Consider the following 25,732-nt stretch of genomic DNA (forward strand, 5'->3'; position numbering starts at 1 on the left):
GAAAATTAAAATTGCCATAACTTCTAACCCGGTTAGCGGATTAAGGTGAATTTTATATACGTTAGAAAGCTAGTTGAATTTCCTATTCAATGGCAAGCTCTAAACTGAAGAATAATGACTGTTTTGAAAATTTCATATGTGAATACTCATGCATTGGGACTTAGATCCTGCTAGATAATATGGGATGTTACAAGAGGCCACATTATCCCATTCACATGCCTAATTTAGAAATTTGTAATGCAGTAGGTGTAGTAGTATTATCAATTGTTGATCATACAGTTGATGTAACCTATATGGAGGATGTTGGGTTGATTCGAGATAACATCAACCAAGTTGCTTAGAGAAAGAAACCTTCTACTTTATCAATAACGACCTTATTTGAGAGTTTTTTATAAGATTGAGCAGGTAGATACTCTAACACAAGGTGGTGAGAGAGAGAGTGAGAGTCAGCCTACTAAGAGCACAACTCCGTGGGTGGTGAGGGGGTAGTAGGTACTATAGTTCTACCATCCACTTCTATTATACCCATCGTCTACCTTTCTCTACATTGTTATAGTATCACATGAGTATCTGGAACAGTTGGTTGATAGACTGACTGAGATGGTTGAACGGTAGACACACACTAATACCCAGTTGGCCAAGTTATTGACCAAGATTAAGACATAGGTTTGGACTTTTATTGAGACCTCTAATTCACGAGTAAAGGCCCAAGTGATGACCGTGATAGAATGGTGTATGCTAGATCTTTATGAAAGGATTGACATTTTTACGATTAAGATGGGTGATAGATTATGTGTGCCCCACGTTAAAGATTTATCTAGTCTGAGGGAGAGGTGGCTATATTAAGGATAGAGGTTCAAGATTTAGAAGACAACAATACTTCAATCATACCCCCTATCATACTACTCATTTTGGAGCCACTTCCTACAGTACCCACTTTGGTGTTTTGCTTGTTTGATGATGACTAGCCCCCCACTGCTAGGGGCAAAAGGGTACGATGCCTCACAGATCATATGTGAGTTCTGATGAGTTAGATAGGTATTTAAAGAAGATTTCTAAAGCATTCAAGATAGATTATTATGTTGACCAAATTGTATATGAACAACAAGAGTTAGGAGACTCGTCCAGTCGCCTACCACTACTACCTGGATCCGAGCCTGATATGCCCCCTAACACTTCATATATGGGAGAGTCCACATCTGATGCCAAGAGTACCACAAGTATACATTCAATCCCTTTGTGTTATTATTTCCATGGTTATACACTATGGATAATGTATCATCTCCAAGTTAGGGTGAGGGTACACCACAACTTGGAAGTTTTTGGTTGTCGTATTTCTTTTCCCCCCGTATGTTTTATCATAGTAGATCCAACATATTTAGGATAGTATTTATGTTTTATTATTTTAATGTGTTGTTGTGTTTAAAAATAGGTAATCATGGTGCTATCAAGTTTTTGGTATTGCGTTTTGATGCTTAAATAATTTTTTATGTTTAAAGGATACCCCTCCTGAAATTTTATTTTAAACTGTTTGTTGTGATTATGTGAAATTGTGACCATGTTTTTATCTTGTTATGGAATTAGTATTATAGGGAAAATAACCGTAGATTAGCAATGCATGAATTAGAAAGGTACAAGTTGATGGTGTAAACTTGTGCTATGTGGGTGTGAGGCTTTTTGCCTAGTTCATCTTGTGCGTCGATTCAAAACTTGTCTGATTAGTCTTGCCTAGGTTGTAGGATAGTTGGTTGGGAAAGAATCATAGGCTATTATTGAATAATTCCAATTCTAGCCTAAATGCCTTATTAAAAAAAATAAGAATCCCTTGATCCCAAATTTGAGCTTTAATTGATTATTTTCTTTTATTAGCCCATTCACCTTCCTATTTCTACTTATAATAAACCCGTTTTGTCCCTGGTCCCTTCTTTGATATTGTGTACCTCAACTATGGTAAATTATCTAAGTTGAGGGTGGTTATCATAGAGGTGTGTAAGGTGTATGGGTATGACAAATGAGTTATTAGAAGAAGAGAAAATAGATTTGGGTGTGGTATAAAAAAAATAGAAAGTGTAAAGCAAAAACCACACCCAAAATCTAAAGAATGAATGACAGAGAATAAGGGAAAATAAAAACTATTTTGAAAATTTCATATGTGAATACTCATGCATTGGGACTTAGATCCTACTAGGGAAATATGGGGTGTTACAATATCTCCCCCTTGGGATCATTCGTCTCCAAATAAAACTGGTGAAGCTGAGAAAACTGATGGACTGAGTTTACATACTAAATATGTATATCTGATGTATGGAATGCGTGACTGAACTGCTTCATGAACACACCATTGACATGAACATGATGCGCAGCTAAAATTGGGCATGATAGAGAGAAATCTTAAGTGGATTAGTACCTTATAATGAATCTAGATTCGTGGAGAAAAGATGAGGATACTTGGTCTGCATATCTGCTTCTGCTTCCCAAGTGGCTCCCTCAACGGACTGATTCTGCCAAAGAACTTTGACTAGTAGAACTTCTTTGTTCCTTAATCTACAAACTCTACGATCAAGAATTTCGACTATAACTTCCTCATAGGAAATATTGTTCTGAATATCTATACTTTCTAAGGGAACAACTACCGCTGGATCACTAATACACTTTTTCAACAACGAGACATGGAACACTAAGTGTATTGAGGCTAAATCAGAAGGCAACTCAAGCTCGTAAGCTACCTTTCAAAAATGTCTAATAATTCTGAAGGGACTGACATATCAGGGATTGAGTTTAGCTCGTAAGCTACCTTTCAAAAATGTCTGATAATTCTAAAGAGACTGACATATCGGGGACTAAGTTTTCCTTTCTTGCCGAATCTCTTCAACTTTTTCATTGGAGAGATTTTCAAGTACACAAGATCATCGACCTCAAACTCGAGGTCCTTTCTTCTCAGATCTGCATATGATTTTTATTGGCTCTGGGCATCCATAAGCCTTTCTCGAATCAACTGAACCTTCTCTAGTGCATCAAACACCAAGTCAGGACCTACTAATGCAGCCTCACCTACTTCAAAAAAACAATTAGAGATCTACATATCCTACAATAGAGAGACTCAAATAAAGCCATGCGGATACTAGAATGATAGATGTTATTGTATAAGAACTCAATCAAAGGTAAGTGGTCATCCCAACTACCTTTAAAATCAACAGTGCATGCTCTTAGCATATCCTCAAGAGTTTGAATGGTCCTTTTTGCTTGACCATCGTTTTAAGGGTGAAAAGTTGTACTTAGGTAGACTTGGGTAACAAGACCCTTTTGGAATGCTTTCCAAAAGTAAGAGGTAAATTGGGTACCTCTATCTAAGATGATAGATAAGAGAATGCCATGCAACCTAACCAACTCTCTGAGATAGAGATTGGCATAGTCCTTGGCAAAATAAGAGGTATGGGCTGGCAACAAATGAGCTGATTTGGTTATCCTACCTATGATAACCCAAATAAAATCATGTTAACAATGGGTACGAGGCAAACCTATCACAAAATCTATGTTCACTTCCTCCCATCTTCACATGGGAATACTGAATTCCTGCATGGACCCACTGGGCTTTTGGTGTTCAACATTAACTTGCTGACAAGTAGAGCACTTAGCTACAAACTTTGTAATATCTCTCTTTATCCCACTCTACCAATAGATCTCCCACAAATCGTTGTACATCTTAGTGGCCCCTGGATGAATAGAGTAACGCGCACCATGCACTTCTGTAAGAATTCATTGCCTCAAATCACCTACACCCGTCACACACAATCTACCTTGACAGCACAACATAACATCTCCCCCTTGGGAGAAAACCTCCACTTTTTGATCTCTAATTGATTTCTTCAACTTAACTAAACTAGGATCTCTATCTTATTTTTCCTTCACCTCGGAAACTAGAGATGATTCTGAGCTACTCTGCACCCACACACTACCCTTTGCTGAGTCGACTAAGAGGTCACCTAGTCGAGAAAGCTGTTGAACTTCCTAAGCTAACTTCTTCTTACCATCCTCAATGTGAGCAACACAACCCATACATAATCTACTGAGAGCATCAGCCACTACATTGTTATTGCTTGGATGATACATAAAACTCATGTCATAATCCTTTAGTAACTCTAACCACCTTCTCTGATGCAAATTCAAATCTTTCTGAGAGAACACATACTGCAGGCTCTTATGGTCAATAAACACATTAATGTGCACCCTATACAAGTAATGTCTCTAAATCTTTAAGGCAAATGCTACTGCTGCTATCTCAAGATCATGAGTCAGATAATTCTTGTCACGATGCTTAAGCTATCTGGAGGTGTAGGCTATGACCTTACCTCTATCCATGAGGACACAACCCAAACCTACTCTAGATGCATCACAGTACACAATAACCCATTGGAATCATCTGGTAGATTAAGATTTAGGGCTGAGGTGACTCGAGTCTTCAACTCCTAAAAACTCTTTTTGCAGGAATCTGACCACTGAAACTTGACTTTCTTCTGTGTAAATTTGGACATAGGGGATGCAATTGAAGAAAATCCTTCAACAAACTGATGGTAATAGCCAGCTAAACCCAAGAAACTCCTAATGACTGATGGAGAGATGGGTCTAGGCTAGTTTCTCACCACTTCACTCTTTTGAGGATCAACTCTAATGCCATCGCAAGAAATGATATAGCCAAGGAAAGCTACTGATCTTAGCCAGAATTCATACTTACGAATTTAGCGAGCAACTGGTAAGCTTTAAGAGTCTGGAGTACTATTCTGAGGTGGTCTGCATGATCATTTTTGCTATAAGAATAGACAAGAATGTCATTAATAAAGACTATGATGAACATGTCCAAGTACTTCTTGAATACTCGGTTCATCAAGTCCATAAAGGTTGTTGGGGCATTCGTGAAACCAAAGGACATGACTAAAAATTCAAAGTGACCATAGCAAGTTCAGAAAGCTATTTTCAAAATGTCACATTCTCTAGCTCTAAGTTGATGATATCCTGATAAGAGATATATCTTAGAAAAGTAACTGGCACCCTAAAGTTGGTCAAACAAGTCATTGATTCTAGGAAGTGGGTATTTATTCTTGACTGTGACATTGTTCAACTGACGGTAGTCAATACACATTCTGAGAGAACTATTTTTCTTATGCATGAATAGGACAGGTGTGCCCCACGAGGAGACGCTGGGTCTGATGAATCCCTTATCTAGGATATCTTTTAACTGTTCTTTTAACTCTTTGAGTTCTACTAGAGCCATTCTATATAGTGGAATAGATATGGGTTGAGTATCTAGAAGAAGGTCTATTCTGAATTCTATTTTCCTTTTGGGAGAAACTCTAAGAAGATCTTTAGGAAATGCATCTGAGAATTCATTTACTACTGGGACTAACTCAAGAGAAGGATTTTCTGAGATAGTGTCTTTGTGTCACAACCCGACCCTAGGCCCTGTCCGCGATGGGCATCCCAAATAATCATGGCCTGAGATACCCCTAAACTCATTAACCCACTAGTGATATTGTCCGCTCTAGGATCAGGCCCTCACGACTTTAAAATGCATCACTAGAGAGTAAGGCTTTCTTACTTATATACCCAGTATCTATTCTGTGTTTTACCTATATGGGAATCCTTTCTAAGTTAGGGTGCTACATACACCCTCTTATGGACTCAGCGTCCTCGTTGAGGTTTGCCCCACCAAATGGGATTTGCCTACGCTCAGGACTGAGGTTCGCCCTACCTTACCAGGATTTGCCTACACTTAGTTTGAACTCTGGCCCACATCGACATTGCTGACACAGAAGCAGCTCTAATACCATTCTGTCATAACCCGACTCGAGGCCCTAGCCACGTTGGGCATCCTGAATCTTCATGGACCGAGATACCCATGAACTCCTCAAACTACTAGTGATATTGTCTGCTCTAAGCCAAGGACCTCTTGTCTTTAGAACGCGTCACTAGGGAGTAAGGCTTTCTTACTTATATACCTAGTATCCTTCCTGTGTTTTATCGATGTGGGACTCTTTCCTAAGTTACGGTATTACACTTTGACTCACATAAGATGGTAGACACACCCCTTGGATATCATCTTTCTAGCTCTAAGGTATGAAATCAACTGACACCTAAGAGCTGTAGTACTACCCCTCCATTCAAGGACTGGTTCATTTGGAAACTGGAAATGAACTATTCTATTTCTATAATCGATTAAGGCATAGCATGAGTGGAGCCAATCCATGTCGAGAATAATGTCAAAATCCATCATCTCTAACTCCATGATATCAACCGAGGTAACTTTTTAAGATATTATGACCAGAAAGTTTCTATATACCTGCCTGGCTATAATGGAAACACCTACTAGGGTAGACTCTAAAAAGGGCTCTACTAGAGTATCGGGACTGACTCCAAAATTGATGGCTATATATGGAGTTACAAAAGAAACAGAAGCTCCAGGGTCTAGTAAAGCATAAACATGTAAGTAAAAGACCTACAACGTACCATTAACTACGTTAGAAGAATTTTCCTGATCTTGGTGGTACTGAAGAGCATATAATCTCTTCAGACGCTGGCCACTGGTAGCACTAGAAGCGGTACCCTACTGAGTTGGGCGAACGGATGGAACTGACGACTGATGGGACTAGACCTGTTGGCGTGCATCCCGACCTTTTTATAAAATTACCTGATACTCCCAAATTCGATGACCTAGCTTGCCAAATCTAAAGCACACATCAATACCCGCTCAACACTCACCTTGATAGTATTTTCTATAATTTTGACATAAAAGATGGGTACGAGCACTTTTAACACTGATCTGGGACTTAGAGCCTGGTGCCCTATCCCTATTATCATTTTTGAATTTGGGTACTGGGGCACTAGATGAAGAAGGTGCTGGGGCTGAAGACCTCTGATGAAATGAAGGACGGTTACCACCCTCTGAGTTTGGCTGACTGAAATTAAAGCTACCCATTATGTCCCTCTTATTTTATCTCTCTCTCTCCTTAATCTTCTGCTCCTTTATCTATTGAGCATGGACCATCAGCCTAGACAAGTCCATCTTACTAATAAGCATTGCAGTCCTACACTCCTTGACCACATTATCAAACACTCCAAACACAAATTTTCTCATCTTGGACCTATTATCAGCTACTAGATAAGGAGAATATCTAGCTAACTGAGTGAACTTAAGAGAATACTCACACACATGCTGCCTTGCCTCAAATTAATAAACTCCAACACCTTGGCTTTCGTCATCTCCAATAGAGAGAATCTATCTAGAAAATCTGTGGCAAACTCTTCCCATTCTATAAGCCCTGCATCAATACCTCTATCAACTATCCACTGCTTAAACCAAGTATGGGCTACATCCTGTAATTGATATGCAACCAACTCGGCACTCTGACTAGACGTCACCCCCATAATATCCGTTACCTTCTAAACTATCTCTAATAATTCTTATGGATCCTCTTCAGACTTAGACCCCATGAAGGAAGGAAGATTCATTTGGGTAAAGTCATGTATCCTATTTATAGTAGTATTGGCCACTGGGTTGGCTGGAAAGGCAGTTGGTCATTCATTTTGTGCTGCTATGGAGTTTGCTAGAGTAGTGAACATAGCCTTGAATTCTATGTGAGAGACATGCTCATCCAGAGGATCTTCCTGGATGAGCTGAGGGGATGGCTGAGTTCCTGTTCTTTTTCCATTCTTCTTAGGAAGCATGTTCTATAAATGGAAGGAGAAAATGGATTAGACTGAGAGTTTAACTTGAGCTCATGCTTAATTGCACGACATGAATACTGAAAGAAGGGAAACTTTTCCTAAATGCCTTATAGTCTCTCATCCATAAGTGTGGCATGCTACACATCCATGCATAAGACTTTACTTGACGCAGCCTTCAGACTTCCTAGGACACTTTAAAACCTTAGGCTCTAATACCAAGTTTGTAATGACCCGGGACTACCCCCAAGTCATCACACAGTACTTATAGTCCTGAGGGACCACAAGCTAACCCATACGTTGGTACCTGCTGTGAACACTGGATAATATAATCATAAATACAGAAGAATAACTTAAATGCCATAAGGTTTTAATAATGAAATAACTACTAAATTATGAATCTGGCATAATGCTAAAATCTGATTAATCTAAATAGTTAACTATAGTGTTTGTAAAGCCTCTAAACTAGATATTATGAGTTGATGGGATAGGCCCCAACTAACTCTGTTAACTACTGAAATAAAGACATGAAGTACAAAAATATGTACTCAAATGATGAGGACTTACCACTGCTACTATGTTGCTAATAATCTAAGAATCGAGGAGCGATTCGGGAACTGAGCATCAACACCTATGATATGAGACATCATAGCGCAAAAGAAAGGTATGCGATTAGTACTTTGAATGTACTGGTATGCTAAATGAGGTAGGCTGGCATGCAAAGTTTCATCAATAGGAGTAATAAACTATCTGAATATGCATGTAAAGCATGGAATATTGTATATGCATGAGATTCTATAAATATTGAAAATACATAAAAATCTGTAGACCCTGAAGATGCATGACCAAGCATCTAATATGAACTGAGTAAAATCTGTAAACTGAAATACTGAAATGACTGAAATCTATATGATTTGGCCTAATAATACTAAGACTAAAAAATGAATGGGGACTGTGACTGAGACTGTATCTGAGACTGTGGGAGGTATCATCTAACCAACATACTCCAATCTGAGCTAATCGGGGTCCAAACTGTAACCCCAGTTGGATGGGTGTTAATACCATACCAAGGGTACTAACATTGGCTATGTGGATCCACTAAACTGATATAATGTCTAAAGGACTAAGGGTGTTAAGCCTGATGGGTGACCCTGCGAGATAGTCTAGCCTAATCTAGCGGATGGCTACTCATATCCTACACTGGCTATTTAGGTCTGGAGTATAGGTACTGCTACTAATGACTCTGCCTATCTAATAGGGAAGCTGCTATCCCTTCACTCACTTGATGCTAAATCTTACTCTTAACTGAATGACACTAAGATACTAGACTCAACTGAGTCTAATGACTGATATTTGACTATTCTGATAATGCTCATAGTAGAATCTAAAGACTATTCTGTGATATACTGAGACTAGACTAAATAAACAACTATGATTTTCTGGTGTTCAATACCCCCAGGACTCAAAACAACAGTACTGAAAAGACAATAAATCTTAGGGGACAAAGAATGGAGGTTTTTATTAAATCAATCACTCTTGTAGGCATGTTATCAAACACTTGTAGATCATTGCTCAAAACCATCATAGGAATATTCTAAAACATATAGAAATATCATGAATCTGACATAATAGAGTTAAATCATAGTTTTGTTCAATAAAGGATAATATCAAAACATGGAGGATTGAATAATAACAATAATTTCATGGTAACCAGGTATAAAATCATAGTTCATGGAGATTCATGGGTGAAATCACAATTTAGCACATAATAACTTGAAAAGATCATAATTTTATAATTTAAAAAGGGTTTCTTGGACTCCATGGATGAAAGGGATCCATGGATAAACATCTAACATACCTTATTGGATGAATTTATTAAAGTTATTGGTTAGTTCTTGAGGATTGGCCTTAAAATTGGAGAGCTAGGGTTCTTGATTTGGGAGAAAAAGTTTCTTAATTTGGGGGAAAAGTTATTAAAATAATGAAATAATGGGTTAATTAGGGTGCATTTTGTGTTAAAGGCTGACTGGGGTGAGGGAAAAAAGATTGTAGTGCCCTCAAATTTAAACCTTGGAATTAATAATAAATTCCCAATTTTGTGAGCTGGCGCGAAGCGGCGCTATCATGTCGTGTCACTAGAATTGGAAAACAGGGAACTGAGGGCTTGGTACGATGCGGAGGAATCATGATGCTCTTTTGATTCTGAAATTCACCCTTGGCGTGATGTGCCATAATCGCGACAGGACACTGGAAAAGGACAATTGGTATTCTGGCTGACGGCGCTATATGGTGGTTTCATGGAGCTTCACTAAAAATTAAAAATTATCATTTATTTTGGCTCCGCGATGTGCAAAGGGCTAAAATGACGGTGTTTAACGACTGAAACTTAAAATTTCCATAACTTCTAACCCGGTTTTTGGATTTACGCAAATTTTATATCTTTGGAAAGATAGTTAAATTTCCTACGCAATGGAAGGCTCTTAACTAAAGAATGATGATTATTTTTAAAATTTCATAAATGAATACTCATGCATTGGGACTTATATCCTGCTAGGGAAATACGGGGTGTTACAAAAGGTCACGTTATCCCATTCCTATGCCTAATTTAGAATATTTGTGATGCAGTAGGTGTAGTAGTATTATAAGGTATTGATCATACAATTGATATAACCTATAGGGCGGATGTTGGTTTGATTCGAGATGACACCAACCAAGTTGCTTAAAGAAAGAAACCTTCCAGTTCATCTACATCGACCCTTTTTTAGGGTCCTTTCAATATCATTGAGAAGGTAGATACTCTAACACTAGGTGGTGAGAGAGAGAGAGAGTGAGTCATCCTACTAAGAGCACAACTCTGTGGGTGCTGGGGGGTAGTAGGAACTATAGTTCTACTATCCACTTCTATTGTACCCATCGTCTACCTTTCTCTTCATGGTTATATTGTCATATGAGTTTCTAAAATAGTTAGATGATAGACTAACTGAACTGGTTGAGCAGTAGACATACACTGATACCCAGTTGGCCAAGTTTTTGACCCAGATTAAGCCATAGGTTTGTACTTTTATTCAGACCTCTGAGGCTCGAGTAGAGGCCCAAGTGATGACCGTGATGGAATGGTTTATGCAAGATCTTTATGAAATGATTGACATTTATTAGAATAAGATAGGTGATAGATTATGTGAGGCTCAGGTTAAAGATTTATCTAGTCTGAGAGAGAGGTGGCTACATTGAGAATAGAGGTTCGAGCTTTAGAATCCTACCACACTCCAGTCATAACCCTATCATACTACCCATTCTGGAGCCACTTCTAATAGCACCCGCTTTTGTATTTTATTTATTTGATAATGACTAGGCCCCCACTGCTAGGGGAAAGAGGGCACGATACCCCACAGAGTAGAGTATGAGTTCTGATGAGTTAGAGAGGAATTTGAAGAAGATATCTAAAGAATTCAAGATAGATTATATGTTGACCAAATTATATATGAATTACAAGAGTTAGGAGACTCGTCCAGTTACTCGCCACCACCACCTAGCTCTGAGCCTGATGTGGCCCCTAGCACTTCATATATGGGCGAGTCCACATCTAGTGCCAAGAGTACCACAAGTATATCTTCAATCCCTTGTTGTTATTATTTTCATAATTATACACTAAGGAAAATGTATCATGTCCAAGTTAGGATAAGGGTATACCACCACTTGGAAGTTTTTTGTTGTCGTATTTCTTTTTCTCCGTATGTTTTATCATAGTAGATCCAACATATTTAGGATGTTATTTATGTTTTATTAGTGTTATGTGTTGTTGTGTTTAAAAATAGTAAATCATAGTGCAATCAAGTTTTTGGTATTGAGTTTTGATGCTTAAATAATTTTTTATGTTTAAAGGATACCCCTCCTAAAATTTTATTTTAAACTTTTTGTTGTAATTGTGTGAAATTGTAACCATGTTTGGATCTTGTTATGGCATTAGTATTATAGGAAAAATAACCATAGCTTAGCAATGCATGAATTAGAAAGGTAGAAGTTGATGGTGTAACCTTGTGCTATGTGGGTGTAAGGTTGTTTGCCTAGTTCATTTTGTGTGTCGATCCAAAACTTGTCCGGTTAGTCTTGCCTAGGTTGTAGGATAGTTGGTTGGGAAATAATCATAGGCTATTATTGAATAAGTCTAATTCTAGACTAAATGCTTGACCGAATAAAATAAGTATCCCTTGATCCTGAATTTGAGCTTTAATTGACTATTTTCTTTTATTAGCCCATTCACCTACCCCTTTCTACTTACAATAAACCTGTTTTGTCCCTAGTCCCTTCTTAGATATTGTGTACCTCAACTCAAGCAAATCATCTAAGTTGAGGATGGTTATCATAGAGGTGTGTAAGGTGTACGGGTATGACAAACGAGTTAGTAAAAGAAGAGAAAACAGATTTGGGTGTGGTATAAAAAAGTAGAAACTGTAAAGCAAAAACCACACCCAAAATCTAAAGAATAAATGACAGAAAATAAGGGAGAATAAAAACTATTTTTAAAATTCATATGTGAATACTCATGTATTGGGACTTAGATCCTGCTAGGGAAATACGGGGTGTTGCAATTTCGGCCCCTTGGGATCATTCATCCCCGAATGAAACTGGTTAAGCTGTGGAAACTAATGGACTGAGCTTACACACTGAATAAGCATGTTTAATACATGGAATGCATGACTAAACTAATTCATGAATACATGAATGACATGAACATAATGTGCAGCTGAAACTGAGCATTATAGAGACAAATCTTAAGAAGATTAGCACCTTATACTTAATCTGGATTCGCGGAGAAAAGATGAGGGTACTTGATCCATATATCTGCTTCTGCTTCTCAAGTGGCTCCCTCAACGGACTGATTCAGCCAAAGAACTTTGACTAGTGGAAATTCTTTCTTCGTTAATCTATGAACTTGATGATCAAGAATTTTGATTGGAACTTCCTCATAGGAACGACTATTTTTAATATCTACACTTTCTTAGGGAACAACTACCACTAGATCACCAATACGCATTTTTAACAATGAGACACGGAACACTAGGTGTACTGAGGCTAAATCTGAAGGCAAGTCAAGATCATAAACTACCTTTCAAAAACGACTCAGAATTCTAAAGGGCACATATTGGGGACTGAGTTTACCTTTCTTGTCGAATCTCTTCACACCTTTCATGGGAGATATTTTCACGTACATAAGATCATCCACCTCAAACTTAAGGTCCTTTATCCTCACATTTGGATACGATTTTTGTCGGCTCTGGGCAGCCCTAAGCCTTTCTCGAATCAACTGAACCTTCTATAGCACATCAAACATCAAGTCAGGACCTACTACTATGGCCTCACCTACTTCAAACCAACAAATTAGAGATCTACGTCTCCTACCATAGAAAGACTCAAATAGAGCCATACGGATACTGGAATGATAGCTGTTATTGTATGCGGACTCAATCAAAGGCAAGTGGTTATCCCAACTACCTTTAAAATCAACAGCACATGCTCTCAGCATATCCTCAAGAGTCTGAATGGTCCTTTCTACTTGACCATCAGTCTGAGGGTGAAAAGTTGTATTGAGGTGGACTTGGGTACCAAGACCCTTTTGGAACACTTTTCAGAAGTAAGAGGTAAACTGGTACCTCTATCTGAGATGATAGATAAGGGAATGCCGTGTAACCTAACCAACTCTCTGAGATAGAAATTGGCATAGTGCTCGACTAAATAAGAGGTAAAGACTGGCCAAAAATGAACTGATTTGGTCATCCTGTCTACGATAACACAAATAAAATCATGCTGATGACGGGTACGAGGCAAACCTTTCACAAAATCTATGTTCACTTCCTCCTATTTCCACATAGGAATACTGAACTCCTGTATGGACCCACTAGGCTTCTGGTGCTCAACCATAACTTGCTGACAAGTAGAAAACTTAGATACAAACTCTTCAATATTTCTCGTTATCCTACCCCACCAATAGATCTTCCACAATTCGCGGAACATCTTAGTGGCCCCTGGATGAATAGAGTAACACGCACCATGCGCTTTTGAAAGAATTTGTTGCCTCAAATCACCTACACCAGGCACACATAATCTACCCTGCTAGCGCAATACACCATCTCCCCCTTAAGAGAAAACCTCCACTTTCTAATCTTTGACCGATTCCTTTAACTTAACTAAACTGGGATCTCTATCCTGCTTTTCCTTCACCTCAGAAACTAAAGATGATTCTGAGCTACTCTGCACCCACATACTACCCTTTGCTGAGTCAACTAAGTGGTCACCTAGTCAGGAAAGATGATGAACTTCCTGAGCTAAATTTTTCTTACCATCCTCAACATGAGCAATACTACCCATAGACAATCTACTGGGAGCATCAGCCACTACATTATCCTTGCCTGGATGATACACAACACTCATATCATAATCCTTTAATAACTCTAACCATCTTCTCTGATGAAAATTCAAATCTTTCTTAGAGAACACACACTGTAGGATCTTATGGTCAGTGAACACATCAACGTGCACCCCATACAATTAATTTCTCAAAATATTTAAGGCAAATACTATTGTTGCCAGCTCAAGAACATAAGTCGGATTATTCTTCTCATGAGTCTTAATCTGTGTGGAGGCGTAGACTATGACCTTACCTCTTTCTATGAGAAAACTACCCAAACCTACTCTGGATACATCATAGTACACTACAAACCCATTAGAACCATCTGGTAGAGTAAGAACTGGGGCTGAGGTGAGTCGAGTCATCAACTCCTGAAAACTCTTCTCGTAGAAATATGACCACTGAAACTTGACTTTCTTTTGAGTCAATCTAGATATAGGGGATGTAATAGAAGAAAATTCTTCAATAAATTGATAGTAATAGCCATCTAAACTCAAGAAACTCCTGATTTCTAATGGAGAGATAGGTCTAGGATAGTTTCTCACCACCTTGATCTTTTGAGGATCAACTTTAACATCATCGCCAGAAATGATATGGCAAAGGAAAGCTACTGATCTTAGCCAGAATTCACACTTACTGAATTTAGCAAACAACTGGTGAGCTCTAAGAGTCTGAAGTACTATTCTTAGGTGGTCTGCATGACAGTTTTTGCTACGAGAATAAACATGAATGTCATCAATAAAGACTATGATGAACATGTCTAAGTACTGCTTGAACATTCAGTTCATTAAGTCCATAAAGGCTGCCGAGGCATTCATGAGACCAAAGGACATGACTAGAAATTGGAAGTAACCATACCGAGTTCAGAAAGCTATTTTTAGAATGTCACGTTCTCTGACTCTAAGTTGATGATATCCTGATCTGAGGTCTATCTTGGAAAAGTAACTGGCACCCTGAAGTTGATCAAACAAGTCACTAATTCTAGGAAGTGGGTATTTATTCTTGACTGTGACCTTGTTCAACTGACGATAGTCAATACACATTCTGAGAGAACCATTTTCTAACGCATGAATAGGACAGGTGCACCCCACGGGGAGATGCTGGGTCTGACAAATCCCTTATCAAGGAGATCTTTTAACTATTCTTTTAACTCTTTGAGTTCAGCTGGAGCCATTTTGTATGGCGGAATAGATATGTGCTGAGTACCTAGAAGAAGATCAATTCCGAAGTCTATTTCCCTTTCAGGAGAAACTCTGGGAAGATCTTCAGTAAATATATCTGAGAATTCATTTACTATTAGGACTGACTCAAAAGTATGAGTTTCTGATTTAGAGTCTTTAACTCGCACAAGATGGTAGACACACCCCTTGGATATCAACTTTCTTGCTCTAAGGTATGAAATCAACTGACCCTATGAGCTATAGTACTACCCTTCTATTCAAGGACTGGTTCATTTTGAAACTGAAAATGAACTATTCTATTTCTATAATCGACTGATCATAGTATGAATAGAGCCAATCGATGCCGAGAATGTTGTCAAAATCTGTCATGTCTAACTCCACGAGATTAACAGAGGTAACTTTTTGAGATATTGTGACCGGACAGTTCTTGTATACCTACCTGGCTATAATGGAAACACCTACTAGGTAGACACTGAAAAGGGCTCGCTAGAGTTTCGGGACTAACTCCAAAATTGACAGCTATATATGGATTTACAAAAGATAGAGAAGATTCAGGGTCTAGTAAAGCATAAACATGTAAGTGAAAGACTTGAAACGTACCAGTAACTACGTCAGGAGAATTTTCTTGATCTTGGAGAGACTGAAGATCATATAATCTGTTCGGACACTGACCACTGGTAGCACTAGAAGTGGAACCCTGCTGAGTTGGGCGATCGAATGGAACTAGCGACTGATGGGACTAGCCCTGTTGGCATGTATCCCTAACTTTTTGAGCAACTACTCGACACTTCTAAATTCGATGGCCAGGCTGGCCACACCCGAAGCACATATCACTACCTACTCTACACTCACTCTGATAGTTTCCGCCATACTTCTAACATAAAGGATTAGTATGAGCATTGCTAACACTAACCTTGGACTTAGAGCCTGGTGCCCTATCCCTATTGTTATTTTTGAATTTGAGTGATGAGGCACTGGCAGAAAAGGGTGTTGGGGCTGAAGACCTCAGATAAAATAAAAGATGATTACCATCCTCTTACTTTGGCTAACTGAAATTAAAACTACTCATCCTGGCCCTCTTATTTCCTCTCTCTCCCTCTTTAATATTTTGCTCCTATATCTATTAAGCATGGACCATCAGCCTAGACAAGTCAATTTCACTAATCAACATTGTGTTCCTACACTTTTTGACCACACTATCAGACACTCCAGACAAATTTGCTCATCTTGGACCCGTTATCAGCTACTATTTAAGGGGCATATCTAGCTAACTGAGTGAACTTGAGAGAATACTCCCTTACACTCATGCTTCCTTGACTCAAATTAATAAACTCTAACACCTTGGCTTCCCTCAACTCTAATAGAAAGAATCTATCTAGGAAAGCCATGGCAAAATCTTCCTATTCTATAGGCCCTGCATCAACACCTCTATTAACTTTCCACAGCTTAAACCAAGTATGGGCTACATCCTACAATTGATATGCAGCCAACTCGGCACTAGTACTAGACGTCACCCCCAAAGAATCTGTTACCTATTGAATCATATCTAAGAATTTATAAGGATTCTTTTCAGACTTGGACCCTATGAAGGAAGGAGGATTCATCCGGGTAAAGTCCCAAATCCTAGTTGCACCACTATTGGACACTGGGTTGTCCAAAACAACTATTGGTCATTCATTTTATGCAGCTATAGAGTTTTCTAGTATTGTAAATACAACCCTAAATTTTGCGTGAGAGGCGTGCTCATCCAGAAGATCTGCCTGGATGGGATGAGGGGCTGGCTGAGTATCTGTTCTGCTTCCATTCTTCTTGGGAGGCATGTTCTATAAACAGAATAAGGAAATGGATTAGACTAAGAGTTTAACTTGAGCTCATGCTTAATCGTACGACATAAATACTAAAAGAAGGGAAACTTTTCCTAAACGCCTTGTAGCCTCTCATCCATAAGTTTTGCACACTACACACCCATGCACTAGACTCTACTCGATGCGGCTTTCAGAATTTCTAGGATACTTTAAAACCTTAGGCTCTGATACCAAATTTGTAATGACCCGGGACTACTCCTTAGTTGTCACACGGTGCTTACAGTCCCAAGTAACCATAAGATAACCCATGAGATGGTACTTGCTGTGAGCACTAGATAATATAATCATGAATGTGGAAAAATAACTGAAATTCCATAAGGTTTTAACAATGAAATGACTACTCAATTATGAATCTGGCATAATGTTGAAATCTGAATAATATAAATAATCTGAATAGCTAACTGTAGTGTATGAAAAACCTCAAAACTAAATACTGTGAGTTGATGCGACAGGCCCCAACTAACTCTGCTAACTACTAAAATAAAGACATGAAGTACAATAATATATCCTCGAATGATGAGGACTCACCACTGCTACTGTGTTGTTGATAATCTGAGAATCTAGGTGAAATTCAGGAACTGAGCATCAGCACCTATGATATGAGACATCATAGCACAAAATAAAGGTATGCGATCAGTACTTTGAATATACTGGTATGCTAAATGAGGTAGGCTGGCATGTAAGGTTTCATGAATAAGAGTAATAAACTATCTGAATATACATGTAAAACATTGAATACTATATATGCATCAGAGTCTGGAAATTCTAAAAATACATGAAAATCTTTAGACCTTGAGGATGCATGACCAAGCATATAACATGAACTAATTAAAATCTAAAAACTAAAATACTGAAATGATTGACATCTGTATGCTTTGGCCTAACAACACTAAAACTGAATAACTGAACATAGACTATGAATGAAACTGTATCTGAGACTTTGGGAGGTATCATCTAACCGATATTCCCCAATCTAAGATAATCGGAGTCCAACCTATAACCCCAGTTGGATGGGTGTTAATATTATGCCAAAGGTACTAACACTGGCTATGTGGATCCACTAAACTGATATAATTTCCAAAGAACTAAGAGTGTCAAGCCTGAATTAACGAGTGACCCCTATGAGATAGTCTAGCCTAATCTGACAGGTGACTACTTATATCCTAAGCTGTCTACGTAGGTCTGGAGTATAGGGGCTTCTACTAACGACTCTGCCTATCTGACGGGGAAGCCATCATCTCTGCACTCCCTCGGTGCTAAATATTACTCCCAACTGAACAACACTGAGATACTAAATGGTTCTGAGTCTAATGATTGATATCTGACTATTCTGATAATGCTTATAGTATAATCTGAAGACTATTCTATAATATAATGAAACTAGACTAAATAAACAGCTATGGTTGTTGGGTATTCAATACCCCCAGAACTCAAAACAACAATATTGAAAAGACAATAAAACTTAGGGGATAAATCGTGAAGGTTTTTACTAAATCAATCACTCTTGTAGGCATTTTATCAAACACTTGTAGTTCATGGTTCAAAACCACCATAGGAATGTTCTAAAACATATAGAAATAGCATGAATCCGACATAATAAAGTTAAATTATGGTTTTGTTCAATAAATAATAATATCAAAACATGGAGGATTGAATAATAACAATAATTACATGGTAACATGGTATAAAATCATAGTTCATGGAGATTCATGGGTGAAATCACAATTTAACACATAATAACTTGAAAAGATCATAATTTTATAATTTAAAAAGGGTTTCTTGGACTCCATGGATGAAAGGATCTATGTATGAATATCTAACATACCTTATTGGATGAATTTTTTGAAGTTATTGGTGAGTTATTGAGGATTAGCCTTGAAATTGGGAAGCTAGGGTTCTTGATTTGGGAGAGAAAGATTCTTAATTTGGGAGAAAAGTTATTAAAATAATGAAATAATGGGTAAATTAGGTTGAATTTTGTGTTAAAGGCTTACTGGGGTGAGGGGAAAAAGACTATAGTGCCCTCAGATTTAAAACTCAGAATTACTGAAATATTCCCGATTTTGTGAGCTGGCATAACGCGGTGCTATCGTGTCGTATCACTGGAATGGGACAACTGGGAACTGAGGGCTTAGCGTGATGCAGAGAAATCACAGTGCCTTTTTGATTCTGAAATTCACCCTTGGCGCGATGCGCCATGATCGGGACAAGACACTGGAAAAGGATAATTTGGATTTTGGATGATGGTGTGACATGCTGGTTTTATGAAGCTTCACTGAAAATTGACAATCATCATTTATGTTGGCTTCGTGATGCGCTAAGGGATAAAATGATGGTGTTTAACAACTAAAACTTAAAATCGCCATAACCTCCCATAACCTCTTACCCGGTTATCGAATTTAGGCAAATTTTATATCGTTGGAAAGTTAGTTAAATTTCCTACACAATGGAAGGCTCTAAACTGAAGAATAATGACTGTTTTGAAAATTTCATATGTGAATACTCATACATTGGGACTTAGATCCTTCTAGAGAAATATAGGGTATTACAAGAGGTCTCGTTATCCCATTCCCATGCCTAATTTAGAATATTTGTGATGCAGTAAGTGTAATAGTATTATCAGGTGTTGATCATACAGTTGATGTAACCTATATGGTGGATGTTCGAGATGACACCAACCAAGTTTCTTAGAGAAATAAACCTTCTACTTCATCAACATCGGCCTTATTTGAGGGTCCTTTTGATATGATTGAGCAAGTAGATATTCTAACACTAGGTGGTGAGAGAGAGAGAGAGAGTCAGCTTACTAAAAGCACAACTCCATGGGTAGTGAGAGGGTAGAAGGCACTATAGTTCTACCATCTACTTCAATTGTACCCATTGTGAACCTTTCTCAACTAGGTTATAGTGTCGTATGAGTTCCTGTAATAGTTGGTTGAAAGACTGACTGAGCTGGTTAAGCGGTAGACACACACTGATACCCAGATTAAGCTATAGGTTTGGACTTTTATTGAGACCTTTGAGGAACGAGTAGAGGTTCAAGTGATAACCGTGATGGAACAGTTTATGCAAGATCTTTATGAAAGGATTGACATTTTTAAGATTAAGATGGGTGATAGATTATGCGAGGCCAGGTTAAAGATTTATCCAGTTCGAGAGAGAGGTGGCTACATTTAGGATAGAGGTTCGAGCTTTAAAATCCAACCACACTCCTGCCATATCCCCTATTATAATACCCTACAACACTCGCTTTGGTGTTTTATTTGTTTAATAATGACTAGTTCTCCATTGCTAGGGGCAAGAGGACACGATGCCCCACAGAGCAGAGAGTGAGTTCTGATGAGTTAGAGAGGGATTTTAAGAAGATGTCTAAAGCATTAAGATAGATTATTATGTTGACCAAATTGTATATGAACAATAAAAGTTAGGAGATTCATCCAGTCGCCCGCCACCACCACCTGGCTCTGAGCCTGATGTGCCCCTTAACACTTCATATATGGGCGAGTCCATATCCAGTGCCATAAGTACCACAAGTATATCTTTAATCCTTTGTTGCTATTATTTTCATGGTTATGCACTAAGGATAATGTATCATATCTAAGTTAGGGTGAGGGTATACCACTTTGTCATATTTCGTTTCCCTTTTATATTTTATCATATTAGATCCGACATATTTAGAATGTTATTTATGTTTTATTAGTGTTATGTGTTGTTATGTTTAAAAATAGGAAATCATGGTGCAGTCAAGTTTTTGGTATTGAGTTTTGATGCTTAATTAATTTTTTATGTTTTAAGGATACCCCTTCTAAAATTTTATTTTAAATTGTTTGTTATGATTGTATGAAATTGTGACCATGTTTGGATTTTGTTATGGCATTAGTATTATAGTCAAAATAACCATAGCTTAGTAATGCATGAATTACAAAGGTAGAAGTTGATGGTGTAACCTTGTGCTATGTGGGTATGAGGTTGTTTGCCTAGTTCATTTTGTGTGTCGATCCAAAACTTATCCGGTTAGTCTTGCCTAGGTTGTAGGATAGTTAGTTGGGAAAGAATCATAGGCTATTATTGAATAAGTCTAATTCTATCCTAAATGCCTGACCAAATAAAATAAGTATCTCTTGATCCCGAATGTGAGCTTGAATTGAATATTTCCTTTATTAGCCCATTCACCTTCCCATTTCTACTTATAATAAACCCGTTTTGTCCTTGATCCCTCCTTAGATATTGTGTACCTCAACTCAGTTAAATCACCTAAGTTGAGGGTGGTTATCATAGAGGTGTGTAAGATGTGCGGGTATAACAAATGAGTTAGTAAAATAAGAGAAAATAGATTTGGGTGTGGTGTAAAAAATAGAAAGTGTAAAGCAAAAACAACACCCAAAATCTGAAAAATAAATGATAGAGTAAGGGAGAATAAAATGACCAAGGTTAAAAAGTAGAGCCAAAACTAAGTGTAGTGTCAATGAGGGTTAAGTCACTTTACCCATATTTACCATACCCATCCTTAAGCCTACGTTACAATTTGATATAAGTCCTATGGTGATCCTAGTCCAACTATTCAAAAAACTAAAACTTATAAAATAAGGGCAAGCTTATGGTATTATACGCATACTGTTTGAACTTCTTTTGAGGGTGAGTACTTTGATGCAATCCCTATGTGATATTCATCGTTATAGTATGAGTGTATAAGACTTCTTTCCTATAAGAGTACATAGTTGTATTGTTAGCTACGATTTGTTTGGGTAATGTTATTTGTGTATATGCTTGGTTGTTTGTTTGTAATGCCATCGCTTGATCCTTATTGTGTCATGGTAATGTGTTTATTGTGTCATGGTAATATGTTGCATGTATACATATGGATTTTGAATTTTTGATAAGGAAGGGGTTGAAATTTTGTACTAAATTGAATGAATTGACTGTCATAGATCCCTTAGGTCTTAGTTAAGCATCTTTGTGTTTATTGTGTTTTATTTGCCTGGGGACACAAATATTCTAAGTTGAGGGTGTTGACGTGTCATGGCGTCATAGCACTTTTGATGCTTAAAATGAGAAAATATAAAAAAACTTAGGTATTTCTTGTGGGTATGATGTGTTTTTGTGATGTTGTGCAAGAGAATAAGGTTCGGAGGCAACACAAAGGAGTAAGGATCAAAATTTACCAAGTAAGCAAGAAGTCTGACATCCACAGGCATGGTCAACGACTCATGAACTAGACCCAAGACCCGTGAAAGAAATTCTTGAAGAAGGTTTTAAGAATAAATAAAAGGACCGAGTTCTATGGGCATAACCCATAATTCATGGACTTGATCCACGATTAGTGGAACTAAGTTGTAAATAAAAAGCTGCAAGTGGTGACAAGTCTAATTCCTATAGAAGAGGCCTACAACTCATGAACCTGGCCTACAGATCATAAACCAAATGTTGAGAAGTGAAATAATGTCTGATTTCCATGAGAGGGACCTACGACCCATAGACTGATCCACGACTCCAGTCTACAAGTCGTATGAACTTGCCGACCTATTTCTCTTATGCAATTTAGGATAAGATTTCTTTTATCTATAAATACTCCTACTGGTTTTTATGATCATTTTACTCTCTATGGGATTATTGTAAGGTTCTAAGTTATATTCTTGGTCTTGCAATCATAAATATCAATTTTTAAGGTTTTTAATTCAAAATGAGATTTTAGAGTTTTTCATCTTATAGTATGTGCATGCTTATGCTTTCTTATCAAAATTCTTCTTGTGTTCCTAGAATTATGAGTACCTAAACACCACAATTAGAGTTGTGAAAACCATGATGGATTAACGAAGTGGTGGTAAAAGTACAAGGTTATTCTCAAAGGGTATTTAGGCATGTATTGTTGTTTCTTCTGATTTGAGTGCTTCTCACCAAGTGCACACGTTGAGATTTGTTCGATCTTTAACTTGGACTATAGCGTGGATAGCCTGAGATCAGAATAATGAATCAACAATAAGACTTGGAGTTATTTTTATTGAATTAGCCTTGAGCCGGTAAATGGGATAGACAATATTGGGATCACAAATAGGGGTCAATAATGAAATACTCATGACACATTAATCTTTGTGCTTGAGGATAGTCATCGAGAAGGGCGTAACATAGTTGGTTAAATTATACATAAGCTATCGATTCTGCATGTCGTATACTATAAGAGATCTTTAGAGTACGGAAAACCTATGGAACTATGATGTTATGAGAAACACCATCCTAGTGCCTTTCTCTTACTGATTACAAATCCAACAAATCAACGTTCGTTACTAATGATACTTTGTTTCACAAACCCTCTCTTTTACTTGTTTACCAGTTGCTTAGAAAAATACTTATTTGAATCTTATCCTATTTCCTGTGGGATCGATCCCAACCTCATTGGGTTCCATATTTGATCAGCGACTGCTTCTGGGGGTGTAATTTGGGAGACATCACTTTAGTAGAGTCTATCATGATGTATTTTCTTTAACTTTTGTTATTAAAGATGTCATCATTGATTTTATTGACTTTGTATCCAATTTCTCCCTTAACTTTGTCATCATCTAAGGATTATAGCGATGATTGAATCTATTTCACAAAAATATTTATTGTTTGAATCAAAATAGCTCAGAATAAAATATTTTGGTGGATTATTTTCATCTAAAGTATGTATTGCTTTTTCGACATCTAGTTCCTCCATTGAAGTTTGCTCATCTAATTGGATTATACCAAGACTAAATGATGATGATGATTCCATTAACTGACTAAAATATGTTTAAGAATAGTAAATTTAAGATGTACTGAAATTAAAAAAAATTAAAAATAAGCTAACCTTTTTAATGATTTGGAGAAGAAGTTTAGATGAGATTGAAAAACAATAGAAACTTGTAGTGGAGAAGAAGATGACTTCAATTCAAAATCTTCTAAATTTGGTAAAACCTGCATGCCATTATTTCAGCCTCATTTATAGCTCACTACCGAAAAAAGGGTTGGTTGTGCTATGTATCAAATTTGTAGAGGGAGAAAGTGCTTTTGAGAATTTTTGTAATTACTTTGTAAAGGTGGAAAGTTGTGTAAATATGACAAGTTAAGTTGTATGTTTATGTTATTTTTTGTTCGCTAGATGACACAGCCTATTTCCTCAAGATGGAAATAATGGACTGAATATTGATTACTCCCTTACACTTCGTTTGGATGGTTGACACTATAGTATTGTATTGTAACATCACTATTAATGTCATATTTGTTTTGACTGTTTCTTACTTCATTTGTTTTTTACTTGTCACATTTTACGTTACAAAAGTCAATTTGACAAACTTCAAAGCTAAATTGAAGTAGAGTGTAAACAACAATATACCCAATGTATTCCCACGAAGTGGGGTTTGGAGAGAGCAGAGTGTACGCAGTCCATACCACTACCTCAGCAGTGAGGTAAGAGATTGTTTTCGATACGTCCCCGGCTCAAGACAAATTAATCTAGAAAAATAAAATTATAAAAAAGCAAGAATAGCAGTAAGAAATTAAAGAAAACACCTCTAAGATGATAAAAATGACGTTATATCACAAATATTAAAATACATGTATTCGTGTTTTAAAAATCCTAGCAGTGAGTGCTTTCGCAATAAACACGATAACAAATACTTGAAAAATGCTCATGACATACATACGACATATATTTTTAGGTGTTGATTCCTCCATACACTTCACATATTTTTCACATACAGTTGGCCTGTATATATAGTTTGAGAACACATACATTGGATCATATTAATCACATTTACAATTTTGATCTTCACATACATATAGCATACATTCATATTCTATTTTTAAAATACATACATACATGTATAATTAAAATAAAAAAAATTATATTCAAGCTATTTCAATTAGGAGTAGATATTAACCGCGCACAAATACAATGTATTTGTTATATTTTAAAAAATAAAATAAAATCTCACTATATATTACAAAATTTGGTTCTAAATAGCGTGACTTATAAAATTGGGATAATTATGGAATATAGCCGCTCGAGCATAATATTTACAAAGAAATTAGCCCACCTTATTAAAATTACAAGAAATGGTCATTTGGCCCTATTACTTCTTCTTCTTCTTCCTTCTACTTCAGTCGTTAATGGCTTCTTATTCCTTTTTCTTTCTTCTTCTTCTTATTACTTTTTTCTTTGGTACTTTCAGTCTTCTTTCTTCTTTCATGATCAATCGGTCATCAAAATTTTAAAGCTTGGTTTAAAAATTTGACGAGCCGCAAATGTAAATTATTTTGAGCAAATTATATACCAAAACACTAAAAAATTAAGAGAAGCTCAAATATAAAATTTGAGATTGTTTAGAGGAGATTTTGAGTTGGATGGGATTGAATAGAAAGAAGTAAAGTACTTGTAAAATAAAAGAAAATTATTTTTTTTGTAAAATTTCTATTCACACCGACTCACGAGGCTATGTTTCAATAAGACTTCTATTCACGTAATCTTACCAAATTAATAAAGATATACTACAAAGTAAAAGTGAGAAGAATACTTAGAAGTGTTATGATCTCAATAATAGTCGATCAAA

General features: G+C 37.1%; 1 pseudogene; it reads right to left on the reverse strand.

Moving 5' to 3' along the window:
- Positions 1-25,732, reverse strand: part of LOC107846564 — a 138,540-nt pseudogene that overhangs the window by 108,484 nt on the left and 4,324 nt on the right.

Source organism: Capsicum annuum, chromosome 11 (assembly GCF_002878395.1).
Source record: "Capsicum annuum cultivar UCD-10X-F1 chromosome 11, UCD10Xv1.1, whole genome shotgun sequence".
Lineage (NCBI taxonomy): Eukaryota > Viridiplantae > Streptophyta > Magnoliopsida > Solanales > Solanaceae > Capsicum > Capsicum annuum.